Genomic DNA, 12,812 nt, shown 5'->3' on the forward strand with positions numbered 1-12,812 from the left:
GTCAATGCCGGCCCAATTACATATCACAAAAAGTCAAGGACGACACATATTTTCCACATATGAAGATGCTTCAATCGGTTAATGCCTCAGATGTATTCACAACAAGTTTGTGAGTAAGTTGATCTAGGGTGATCTCGGTTGGATATGACGAGTAGGTGAGAAGATGCTAGGGTGAAGGACCCGACACCTCATAGATAGGCTAGATCCTTTCCAGGCTAGTCCACTCCATATACTTAGCGTTGTTCCTTTTAATATGTGGGATGTTTGATCGCGACACTCCTCCTCACATATGATGAGTGAACCTATTTTCTTTGAGTGTTCTTGAGGGTATACCAGTTAGGCCGAGTCAAAGCGACCGTTCTGTAGGTGTCCACTAGCGTCCTAGGTGTACTGAGTCACACACATCACACACACCTCGAGAGTTTACCTGTTTATACTCGAACTTATATGATTGCATTAACTCTGAATGTGCCACTGATTAACTTTATGTGAGTACACTACTCTCAAATCACATATAAACGATGAAACTTGCATGAGTGACGTGCTTTGGAGTCGTGTGCATTGAATATGAACGAGCTTGTGTGAAATTCAGTTATGTTCTGGTATGTGAAGTGGTATAATTATGTCTCATGTGCATTGATTTCATGATCACCGGAGTATATAGTTCTAGACACCACCCTAAGATTCATTCACGTCATTTGCTAGAGACTAGCAAAACGTTAGTTGGGGGGTGTGATTACGCGTCGAAACTGCGTAATTGGGCATTTAACCCGGGCTTTACGGTTTATATTTTTAATTAAATGTCCAAATTTGTTCAATATTTTAACAAAGTGCCAAAATTATTATTCTTGAACTTTATTGCACTATTTATGAAGTTTTGGTAATTTTTTGTCACAGGAAAAATTCCCGGGAATTAAAACCGACACCTATTCGTATTTCATACATAACTTTTCCATCCAAGCTCCGATCGAGACGATTCAAATTTCTGGATAAAGAGGAAAGGATCATCTACAACTTTTGTGTTTTGAGTTTTGTGAGATACGGGCTCCAGAAGAGCAGAATTTGTGACCAACAGAGAACAATTAAAATGAGAAAAAATATATATATGAATGGGTCAAATCTCCCATTCGGGTCGGGTTAGCTCCAGCGGGTCCTAGGGCAGCTTCTTTCCCCCATCCCTATTTAATCTCCTTTTATCCCCTGCACATGGTGTGCCTCCAGCACCCTTCTTTCTCCCTCAAACTCTCCCTCTTCCCTACTCTTTCTCCCTTACTTTGTTATGTTCTTTTTCTTTTGTTCTCTCCTTCCCTGTTCCTATCTCTTTTCTCTTTATTTTCTTTCCCTCTGTTTTTCTCATTCCCGGATTCTCTTTCTCCCCTGTTTTCCTTAACCTTTTCCAATCTCTCCTTTTCCCTTTGTTTCTCAACCCACACAGCCGAGCAAACACAGCACACGGCCAGCAACACAGCAGCAGCACAGCCTCCTGTTCCAGCTGCTCTCCACTCTCCAGACCAGCAGCAACAGTCCCAGCCTTCTCCCACGGCGCACAGCCCCTGTTCCGGCTTCCAGCACAGCGACACCGGCAGCAACTCTCTGCTGCAACAGCTACACCAGCCCCTGTTTCAGTAGCCCCTTCTCGGCCAACCTCCTGCTGTCCACACCAACACAGCACCATTGCTGTCGTGAAGCACAGAGCCCCTATGCTGCTGCCACACACAGCCATGCTCTCTCTCTCTCTCTCTCTCTCTCTCTCTCTTCTTCTCTTTCTCTTCCAGTTATCTTCTTAACTTTTTATTGTTATTATTATTGTCATTGAGTCTGGATGTTAATTTGTATTGAAATTTATTAAAGTTTTGATTTTTTTTACTTTGATTATTGTTTAGGGATTTTTTCTTGAAATATTTATTTAGTTTTTTTTATTTATTGCAGTATTCAGTTATTTATTTATTTCTTTCTTTTCTTTCCATTAAGTTTGTGTTAGATTTGTTTAATATTTCCATTTAGTAGTTTAATATGGTGATGTCTAGTTTTGTCCTAGAATAATGTTTAAAAGTATTTTTTTTTTTAAAAGTATCTTTTTTTATCAAAGTTCAGTTTAGTTAGGGTCCATTTTATTTAAGTTTATATTTTTATCGTGCTCCGTTATTGTTTAAATGTTAAATTCTCGTTGAGTCCGTGTTTGTGTTTAAATTGTGATTCTTGATTTCCGTAATTTTGTTCAGTTTCTATTGGGTGTTTTTAATTCCATGTTCTAGGTTACCATCTTTAATTAGTGCGTGTGTCGATGTTTCCTTAGGTAGATTAGAGTTTCCATTCTAGCGTGTTTTAATTCCTTATTTGTAGTTTCTATTTTTAATTAGTGCGTGTCCCAATGTTTCCTTAAGTAGACGTAGGGTTTCTATTCTTGTTTTCTTTTATTTAGTGCATGTTAGTTTTAGGGTTTTTAAATTACGTGTCATTTAATTCGGCAAACGTAAAATTGAACAACTCTTGAAAAACCCGAATCTGAACTGAGTTCAGTACCTTTTTAATTTCGATTGGAAGAACGTAAAATCTGAGATTAAACGCATTCCCTGAGGAGACGATCTAGCCCTTGGGCTTAATATTACACGACGTAACTCCTATACTTGGGATAGCTTCCGAGCTGCTCATTTTTCGAGTGAGTCAATGGGGCATCTGTCTGCCTGTACTGCTCGATCTCCTCCTCCCTGTCATCGTCCCCCTCCACTATCATATCTTCTCCACGGCCCTTAACTGGACCCTGCCTGAAAATCGGCCTCTTCCTCTAACTCTGTACTGCTGTGCCTCTCTGTAGGCCTCTCTCAATCACTACAACCCTGTCCACTATCTCTGAGAAGGTCTGAGCTCTAAAACCTACTACCTGCTCGTACAGGTTTTGCCTCAGGCCCTTCTCAAACTTTCTTGCCTTTATCTCCTCATCTGGCACCAGATACGGGGCAAATTAGGATAGCTTAATAAACTCATTGCATACTACTACACCGTCAAAGGCCCCTGTATCAGATACAAAAATTCTAATGCCTTTGCACTCCTGGCCGTAGCGGAAGAGTACCGCTTGAAGAAAATCTCCCTAAAGCGAGTCCATGTTATCGCTATAGGGTCCGACCTCTGCTCCTCCAACAACCTCACTGACCTCCACCAATGCTTCGATTCCCTAGTCAACTTAAATGTGGGAAATAACATTCTCTGCTCGTCTATACATGAGAGAATTGCTAGTATGTCCTCTATGTCTTGAACCCAGTTCTCTGCTACTAGTGGGTCTGCTCCTCCAGCAAAATATAGGGGTCGCATACTCGTGAACTGCAAGATCATGTAGCTCCACTCCTCTGAGCTCCTGGCCATCTTAGCCATCACCTACTGGGTGACGCTACGCAACACAGTGTCAGGGTCTCCACCACCCATACTGGAAGGTCCTACTCCATCACCTCCCGCATTCGTGTTACTGATTCCCGGATTCATCCTGCAAAGAGAGCAACTAACTTCAGCATACAATTACTATCGCACAACCAACACACTGCTATAATTCATAAATTACTCTTTTATGACCATTTATCTTCACATCCTTAATTCTCATTTAAGATTCATTCCTACCACTTAGAAACAAGGCCCAGAGATAGCATCCATGGTTTTCCTTAATCGTCACCCCATGAAAAACACATAAACAACCCTGGTACTCCTATCTCTTGGCCACAAGATAGAATCCTAAATTCTCACCTCATCCTTTAACAATCACTAACTCACATTTCAATCTACTCATCTCCTATTTCCCTCAAAATCCACTCCTATACTCTAGTATTGTATTTCGCTGTCAACTAAAGTCTGCAGAACCTAGCAACCTAGGCTCTAATACCAAATTGTGATGCCTCGATTTTCATATAATTTTTTTTCAATAATAAATAAATATTCACTCATCATTAGCAACATCTACAAATTGGCCACATCAACAACCCTACTACCATTCATACGATCCGACCTGCATTTGGTACCGAGTAAAAAGTCATTTTATTTATATAACCTAACAGCGGAAGATAGTATATACTTAACAACCATAATACAATACCCAGAGTATCAACATACATATATATACATCACCATCACAAACTCAAAAACAACTCAACTCTAGGGGAATTACACCTCTCATAGTCCAAAAACTCACCCTGTGTGTTAGGGTCCCAGCTCCCTATGATCCCTGTTTCCTGAAAAATTTAGATAATTTAGGTGAGACACATCTCAGTAAGAAGAAATAAATTATTTACAGTGTGTGAGCATATGAATTCAGTTATAATACACTTTACTTTTCAAATCAACATTTCATTTGAGAAAAATACATTGATAAACATATTCTCATAATCATATAGATATACAACACAAGCATTTATAAGCTTTAAAATCATTTCTCAAATTCAATTATTTCCAATACATATTTACCCGCAAAGTTCTTGAGAATAGGGAAGATTACCCGCTCATACAGGTAGCTTCCCTTTGCTATAATACGTTATGCTGCCAAGAATGGCCACATCTGATACCTATCAGGGCACTCACCTTACTCAGTAAGCCCTCAGGTGGAGAGTTTCACTTCGCCTCAATTATTTATGTTATTAACTCACACGGATCCATTTCCCAATTTTATCATTCTCTACTTCTCAATTTCCATTATTTATTTCATTTCTCATTTTAGCCCGTTTTATCATTCTTTCATTTTTATTTTCCATTTTACTATCCAGCTCATGAGTATCCTTGATACCTAGTACCAACATCGCGTCAATAACTCATGGCTACCCTGAGGATCTTTCTTTCCATGCCATGCTTCCCCCATGGTCAAGGTTGTGCGTCCCGAAGGCTGGATCTAACTACAGTTGGCCGACCCGGTTAGATTAAAATATCATATCACATATCGCGTCTATAGTACGATTGGCTGGCCTATAGCCCTAATCTGGACTCAGGGGGCTCAACAACTTTACAAAATAGCATAGTTGACTATCACGCCACATGCTCCAAGTGTGACAACACGAATAAAAATGGAATTTGAATAATTAAGAGGGAGAGAAATGGAAACAAAAACAGAAGGAGGCCGTAGACTTTGTCGATGAATACATGGGTTCGTTGACGAGTTTAATAGAAAATTCATCGACAAGAAAATACCGAGATAGGGGTTTTGGGTCGACTGAATTTCGTCAACAAAATTTGTGAAAGACTCATCGACGAATGACGTGGCTCGTCAACGAATCCTCTGCTCTATAAATATGAAAAATCCGATTTTTAACTTACAAAAGAAGCCAACTCTTCTCTCACTCTCTCCTCTTCGGCTCTCTCTCTCTCTCTCTCTCTCTCTCTCTCTCTCTCTCTCTCTCTCTGATTTTGGCCCCGCCAGTCACCGGATCGAAGATTTGAGGCTACCACGACGCTCCTAGAGAAGTTCTCTACGAGTTTGCCGGAGCAGATTGTTGGGGAAACGAAGTTGGAAATCATCCCTGAGTTGAGGTAAGGCTTTTTAAGCTAAATTTGGTCTTGTTATAGTTATAGGAAATGATGTACGTATGAAAATACTGAGGTTTAATACTGGGGATTTTCAATTCCAGGGTATTGATCAGGAAATCCTACGGGGGTCAGGTTAGGATATTTTAGGGGCTTTCTCAGTAGCCAGGTAAGGGAATAAACTATAGCAGTTATTTTTTTTTCCATGCAAATTATTATTAATTATGAGTAAATCTATTTTCAGAAAAGCATATGTTATATTTGTTTATTACGAATGAAATGTACGATTGGGAAAATACTGCTATGATGATTAAAATGTATATGTATTTATGAGATGCCAGAAATTCACGATTTTAGAATATGAAGTGTGACTTTTAACAGCACATGTGTGGCATGAATATTATTTTATGTGAACATATTATGATATGAAAGATTTTACGAGCAAAGCATGTTTTTCAGGTATTATAAAAAGATGAGTGATGTTGTGATGATTTTGATGAATATATGATAAATGATTTATTTTCAGAATATATATACTTGAAACGATCTTGGCATGAGGCCAAGTATTTATATTATTGGCACGAGGCCGTATTTATGATATTGGCATAAAGCCAAGTATTTATATCATCATACTTATAAACATATTTGACTCGGCAGTGGTCGGCTGACCATTGTCGGGTCCCGCCTTCGGGCTGCACAACCCGTCATAGGGGGATACATGACACAAGCTAGCTATTCATCCTGGGTATATTTTCAGTATTATAGTTATAACAGATGTTTTATGTATGTTATGAATTATTAACAAATATGAAATTATATGATTATCTAGTATGATATGATGAAGGTTTACAGAGTTATGAAATGTACTATATACGTATAAGTGCCTTAAATATTCATGTTGTCACACAGCTGTATTTAGTTTATTTTCCCTTACTGAGAAGTGTCTCACCCCCGAATATTAAATGATTTTCAGGAAACCCAGAGGGACCGGCGAGTCAGGGCCGCTGTTGAGTGGGTTTAGCTTTCCTACTATAAGGGTAAGCGTTGAACTAGGATCAGGATATTTTTGTTGTACGATCCTAGTGTTATTTTGACTTTTGGAAGATTGTAAATAAATACAATATTTTGGGAATGCAAATAACTATGGTATTATGTTTCATGGTTGAATGATTGAGATTCTATTTTACTGCTGCTTAGGTTTCCGCTGTGATTGACGGCTGTCCCCGTTACCCACGGGTTCGGGTTGACTTTTCCATAATTATGTTATATTTTATGTTAAAGGAAATTAGGGTCTCTACACCAAGGTATCAGAGCCTAGGATACTAGGTTTTGTAGACTCTAGAGTGCAGCAGTAATAATACTGGAGTATAGGATAAGGGGATTTGAGGTTTAGTTATGTAGTCTAGATGCATGACTTCCGTGGTGATTTGTATGATTTTCTTAGGGTGACGATTTCAAGAAAGTTATTGTAAACTGTCGTCGGGTCGGGTATCTAGGTTGTAGGATTGAGCCTTGAATAAAGATTAGGAATGACGAGTTAATTAGGAGAGTGATATGTATAGAGAATGAGGTTTTGGGTTAAGTTACTTGTTTTTCAGGATGGACCTTGGTGGCAATAGTGCCCACGCTAGTGGGAGTGAGGGTGCTGGACCCTCAGGCGCTACGAGTAGTGATTCAGATGCCGTTTTATGCAACGTAGCACAGCAAGTTATGGCAGAAATTTCCAGGAGTTCGAAAGAACAGGGTGGTTCGTCTATAGGCCATGATAGCTCGATAGAGAAGTTTATTAAGATGATTCCTCCAACTTTCTTAGGAGGAACGGATCTTGCAGTCATTGAAAATTGGGTGTAGGAGATGGAGAAGATATTTGCAGTGCTGCAGTGTTGTGAGGAACATAGGGTACTATTTGCCACATATAAATTTATTGGAGAGTCCGAGAGATGGTGGACGGCAGTGAGATTATTAGAGCAGCAGAGGACTGTACCTGTGGAGATGACGTGGGAGAGGTTTAAAGAAATATTCTTCAATAGGTATTTTCCATCCTCTTCCAAGGAGGCTAAGATTGCAGAGTTCTTGAATCTGAAGTAGGGACAGCTGTCAGTACAGCAGTATGCGGCGAGGTTCATTGAACTATCTCGCTTCGCCCCGTACATCATTCTAGATGAGGTAAAGAAGGTACGACAGTTCAAAAGAGGCTTGAGGAGAGAAATATACAAGCAGGTATCGATATTAAAGTTGCAGGACTTTGCCGAGCTGGTGGACCGAGCCACTATAGCGGAAATGGGGGATCGGTTGGAGGCTGAGGAATAAAGACAGAAGAAAAGATTTGCACCTTCTGGTTCCCAGCAGGGAGTCATCCGTGTTGCATGGAAGAGAGGTGGCCACTATAAAGACCAGAGACAGGAGATCGTGAATCGCGATTTCCAGTGTGTGCAGCCATCTCCAGCTTGTCCATCTTGTGGGAAGAGGCACCTGGGAGAGTGTCGTGCCGGGCGAGGTGTCTGTTATAGGTGCGGGGAGCTAGGGCATATGATGAGGGAGTGTCCGACACAGACTGGTACTGCTCCTGCTCCTAGACCTACACGAGAAGGTTACCAGGCACCATGAGGAGGCCAGCAGAGGAATACGGCCCCAGCCAGGGTTTTCGCTTTGACGCTGGGCGACGCTGAGGCGGTCGGAGATGTGGTGACAGGTACTGTTAGTATGTTTTCATTTAAAGTTATTGCACTTTTTGATTCTGGTGCCACACATTCGTTTGTGTCCTTGGAGTGTGTTAAGTTATGTGGGGGCAGAAACGTAATTATTAGATGTCGAGTTATTAGTGGCTACACCGACCAGGTCAGCGGTGAGATGTAGTAGGGTACTTTGTGGCTGTCCAGTGAATGTCCAGGGGAAGATTTTATTTGCTAATTTGGTGGTATTAGATATGCACGGGTTTGACATTATTTTCGGCATAGATTGGCTAGCGGCTAATTCTGCTATTATAGACTGTCGTGCTAGAGAAGTGATATTCAGACCTCTAGGGAAACTAGAATTTAGATTTACAAGGTCATGAGTGCAATTCTTACCTCAGATGGTCTCAGCTGTTCAGGCGAGGAGACTGCTTCAGAATGGCTGTCTGGGATTTGTGGCTTTTGTAAAGGAAATGTTAGAAAATGAATTGAAACTTGTCAATATGCCTGTAGTGAACGAATTTACAGACGTGTTCCCAGATGAATTACCGGGTTTGCCGCCTGACCGTGAAGTAGATTTTCCCATTGATCTACTTCCAGGTACAATGCCGATCTCTAAAGCACCGTACCGAATGGTGCCGGCAGAATTGGCAGAATTGAAAGATTAGTTGCAAGATTTGCTTGATAAAGGCTTTATACTACCTAGTGTATCGCCGTGGGGAGCTCTAGTGCTATTTGTAAAAAAGAAGGACGAGTCTATGAGGATGTGTATAGATTACAGAGAGATTAATAAAGTTACGATCAAGAACAAGTATTGTCTACCCCGTATCGATGATTTATTTGACCAGCTCCAGGGTACACGGGTGTATGCTAAGATTGATCTCAGGTCAGGCTATCATCAGGTAAAGGTAAGAGCGGAAGATGTATCGAAGACAACTTTTAAAACCAGATATGGGCATTATGAGTTTCTTGTTATACCATTTGGTCTGACGAATGCTCTTGTGGTATTTATGGACTTGATGTATAAAGTCTTCCACCAATACTTAGACCAGTTCATGGTTGTTTTTATTGATGATATGCTGGTCTATTTGAGGAGCTATGAAGAGCACGAAGTACATTTGAGGCAGGTTTTACAGATGCTGAGGGAGAAGAAGTTGTATGCCAGGTTCAGTAAATGTGATTTCTGGCTTGAGAAAGTTGTGTTTTTGGGGCATGTCATCTCAGGAGATGGAATTTCTGTAGATCCCAGTAAGATTGAGGCGGTGGTGAATTGGGCTAGACCGAGGAATGTCCAGGAGATTAGGAGTTTCTTGGGGTTATTCGGTTATTATCGTCATTTTGTTAAGGGGTTCTCAACTTTGTCAGGACCTCTGACACGACTGACGAAGAAGAATGCTAGATTTGAATGGGACGACAGTAGTGAGCAGAGTTTTCAGGAGTTAAAGCAGAGGTTAGTCATGACCCCAGTATTGATCATCCCATCTGGGGGTGAGGGTTATACCATCTACAGTGATGCGTCCTTGAAGGGACTTGATTGTGTGTTAATGCAGCATGGCGGGGTAGTGGCGTATGCATCTAGACAGTTGAAGGAGTATGAAAAGAACTACCCTACCCACGATCTTGAATTGGCTGCAGTAGTACACGCATTGAAAATTTGGAGGCATTACCAATACGGTGAGCAGTGCAAGATTTTCTCCGACCACAAGAGTTTAAAATATTTTTTCACCCAGAAGGAATTGAATATGAGACAAAGAAGGTGGTTAGAGTTGATTAAAGATTTTGACTGTACTATCAGTTACCACCTAGGGAAAGCAAACGTGGTAGCTGATGCACTGAGCAGAAAGTCTGGAGTATCAGCGTTAGCAGCTATGGAGATTCAGCATCCAATCATAATGGATCTGGAGAGACTTGATATTGAATTGATAGAGAGTAATACTCTAGTATGTATCGCCATCCTAGTGGTACAACCTACTCCGTAGGAAAGAATTAAAACCGCCTAGAAAGAAGATCCAGAATTGGTAGAGGTAATGGATAGAGTGCAGAGTGGTTAGGGAGATGAATTCTGCATTTCAGATGACGGAGATTTATGGTTCCGTTCCAGACTGTGTGTTCCTGCTAATGCTAACATTAGGAGGACTATTCTGGATGAGGCTCACAGATCCTTGTATACTGTTCATCCCAGCAGTACGAAAATGTACAAGGATCTGCGAGAGTTTTACTGGTGGAGTGGAATGAAGAGGGAGATTGCCGAGTATGTATCCTAGTGCTTGACGTGCCAGCAGGTAAAAGCTGAGCACCAGAGGCTAGCAGGTCTGTTGCAACCGTTATTTATCCCAGAGTGGAAGTGGGATCATATATCCATGGATTTCGTTTCAAGGCTGCCATCGACATTACATGACCAGAATGCGATTTGGGTGATAGTGGATCGATTGACTAAGTCCGCCCATTTTCTCCCTATCAAGATCAGCTATTCCCTCAGTCGATTGACAAAGATTACGTCCAGGAGATAGTTCATTCTCATGGGGTGCCTGTATTTATTGTGTCAGATCGAGACCTACGATTCACGTCACGATTTTGGAGGAGCTTGCATGGGACTCTGGGGTCTCAGTTATCGTTTAGTACGACATTCCATCCTCAGTCATACGGACAGACTGAGAGGACGATACAGATATTAGAAGATATGCTCCGAGCATGTGTTTTAGATTTTGAGGGTAGCTGGACTCAGTTTATGCCACTGGTAGAGTTCACGTATAATAACAACTACCAGTCCTATATTGGCATGGCACCATTCGAGGCACTATATGGTAGGAGATGTCGATCTCCTTTATATTGGGATGAGATGGGGGAGCGGCGAGTTGTGGGACCAGAACTGGTATAGCAGGCATACGATAAGGTTTGGCTTATCAGGGAAAGAATCAGTGCAGCTCAGAGCTGATAGAAGAGTTATGCCGAAAATTGCCGCAGGAATTTAGAGTTTGACGTGGGTAATCACGTATTTTTAAAGATAACTCCATTAAAAGGATTTATGAGATTTGGTAGGAAGGGTAAACTTAACCCTAGGTTTATTGGCCCGTTTGAGATTTTAGAGAAAGTGGGACCGGTGGCCTATAGGCTAGCTTTGCCACCTTTATTATCCAGAATTCACGATGTATTCCATGTATCGATGTTGAGAAAATATGTCCCAGATCCTTCTCATATTATCAGTTATGGTGAGTTGGAGCTCAGTGATTCACTAGTTTATGAGGAGGTACCAGTGCAAATTCTGGACAGAAAGGAACAGGTACTACATAGTAAGAAAATTCCTCTGGTAAAAGTTCTATGGAGGAATCATGCGATAGAAGAGGCTTCTTGGGAGCTCGAGGAGCAGATTAGACAGAAATATCCGCAATTATTCCAAGAAGTTTAAAGGTAATTAGAAATGTGAGTAAATATAAAGTTTTCTTTTGCAGGTACATGTAATGTTTTAGCAGTAAGAGGTATTTTAGTCTGGGGGAAAATTTTCTTCCGGTATATGTAATCTCCCAAGACTTGAGTTGTAACCACAGTATTCCTCCGCCACAAGTGAGGGTAAGTAATAAAATAAGTAGACCATTTTACCTAAAAAGGGATGATGAATTATATGAGTAGTAAATTTTGAGGACGAAATTTTATAAGGAGGGAAGGTTGTGACAACCCAAATAAAAATGGAATTTGAATAATTAAGAGGGAGAGAAATGGAAATAGAAATAGAAGGAGGCCGTAGATTTCGTCGACGACATTGCATTTGGGGGATAAAATAATTTTAAAGAGATTGCGTGGATTCGTCGACGAATACAGGGGTTCGTTGACGAGTTTAGTAGAAAATTTGTCGACGAATATAGGGATTCGTCGATGAGAAAATACTGAGAGGGGGGTTTTGGGCCGACTGAATTTCGTCGACAAAATTTGTGAAGGACTCGTCGACGAATAACGTGGCTCGTCGACGAATCCTCTACTCTATAAATATAAAAAATCTAATTTTTAACTTACAAAAGAAGCCAACTCTTCTCTCTCTCTCCTCTCCTCTCCATATCTCTCTTTCTCTCTCTCTCTCTCTCTCTCTCTCTCTTTGATTTTGATCCCGCCAGTCGCCAGATCGAAGATTTGAGGCTACCACGATGCTCTTGGCAAAGTTCTCTACGAGTTTTTCAGAGCGGATTGTTGGGGAAACGAAGTTGGAAATCATCCCTGAGTTGAGGTAAGACTCTTTAAGCCAAATTTGGTCTTGTGATAGTTATAGGAAATGATGTACGTATGAAAACACTGAGGTTTAATACTGGGGATTTTCAGTTTCAGGGTATTGATCAGGAAATCCTACGAGGGTCAGGCTAGGATATTTTAGGGGCTTTCTCAGTAGCTAGGTAAAGGAATAAACTAGAGCAGTTATTTTTTTTCCATGCAAATTATTATTAATTATGAGTAAATCTATTTTTAGAAAAACATATGTTATATCTGTTTATTACGAATGAAATATACGATTGGGAAAATACTGCAATGATGATTAAAATGTATATGTATGTATGAGATGCCAGAAAATCACGATTTTAGAATATGAAGTGTGACTTTTAACAGCACATGTGTGGCATGAATATTATTTTATGTGAACATATTATGATATGAAAGATTTTA

Source organism: Malania oleifera, chromosome 8 (genome assembly GCF_029873635.1).
Source record: "Malania oleifera isolate guangnan ecotype guangnan chromosome 8, ASM2987363v1, whole genome shotgun sequence".
Taxonomy (NCBI): domain Eukaryota; kingdom Viridiplantae; phylum Streptophyta; class Magnoliopsida; order Santalales; family Ximeniaceae; genus Malania; species Malania oleifera.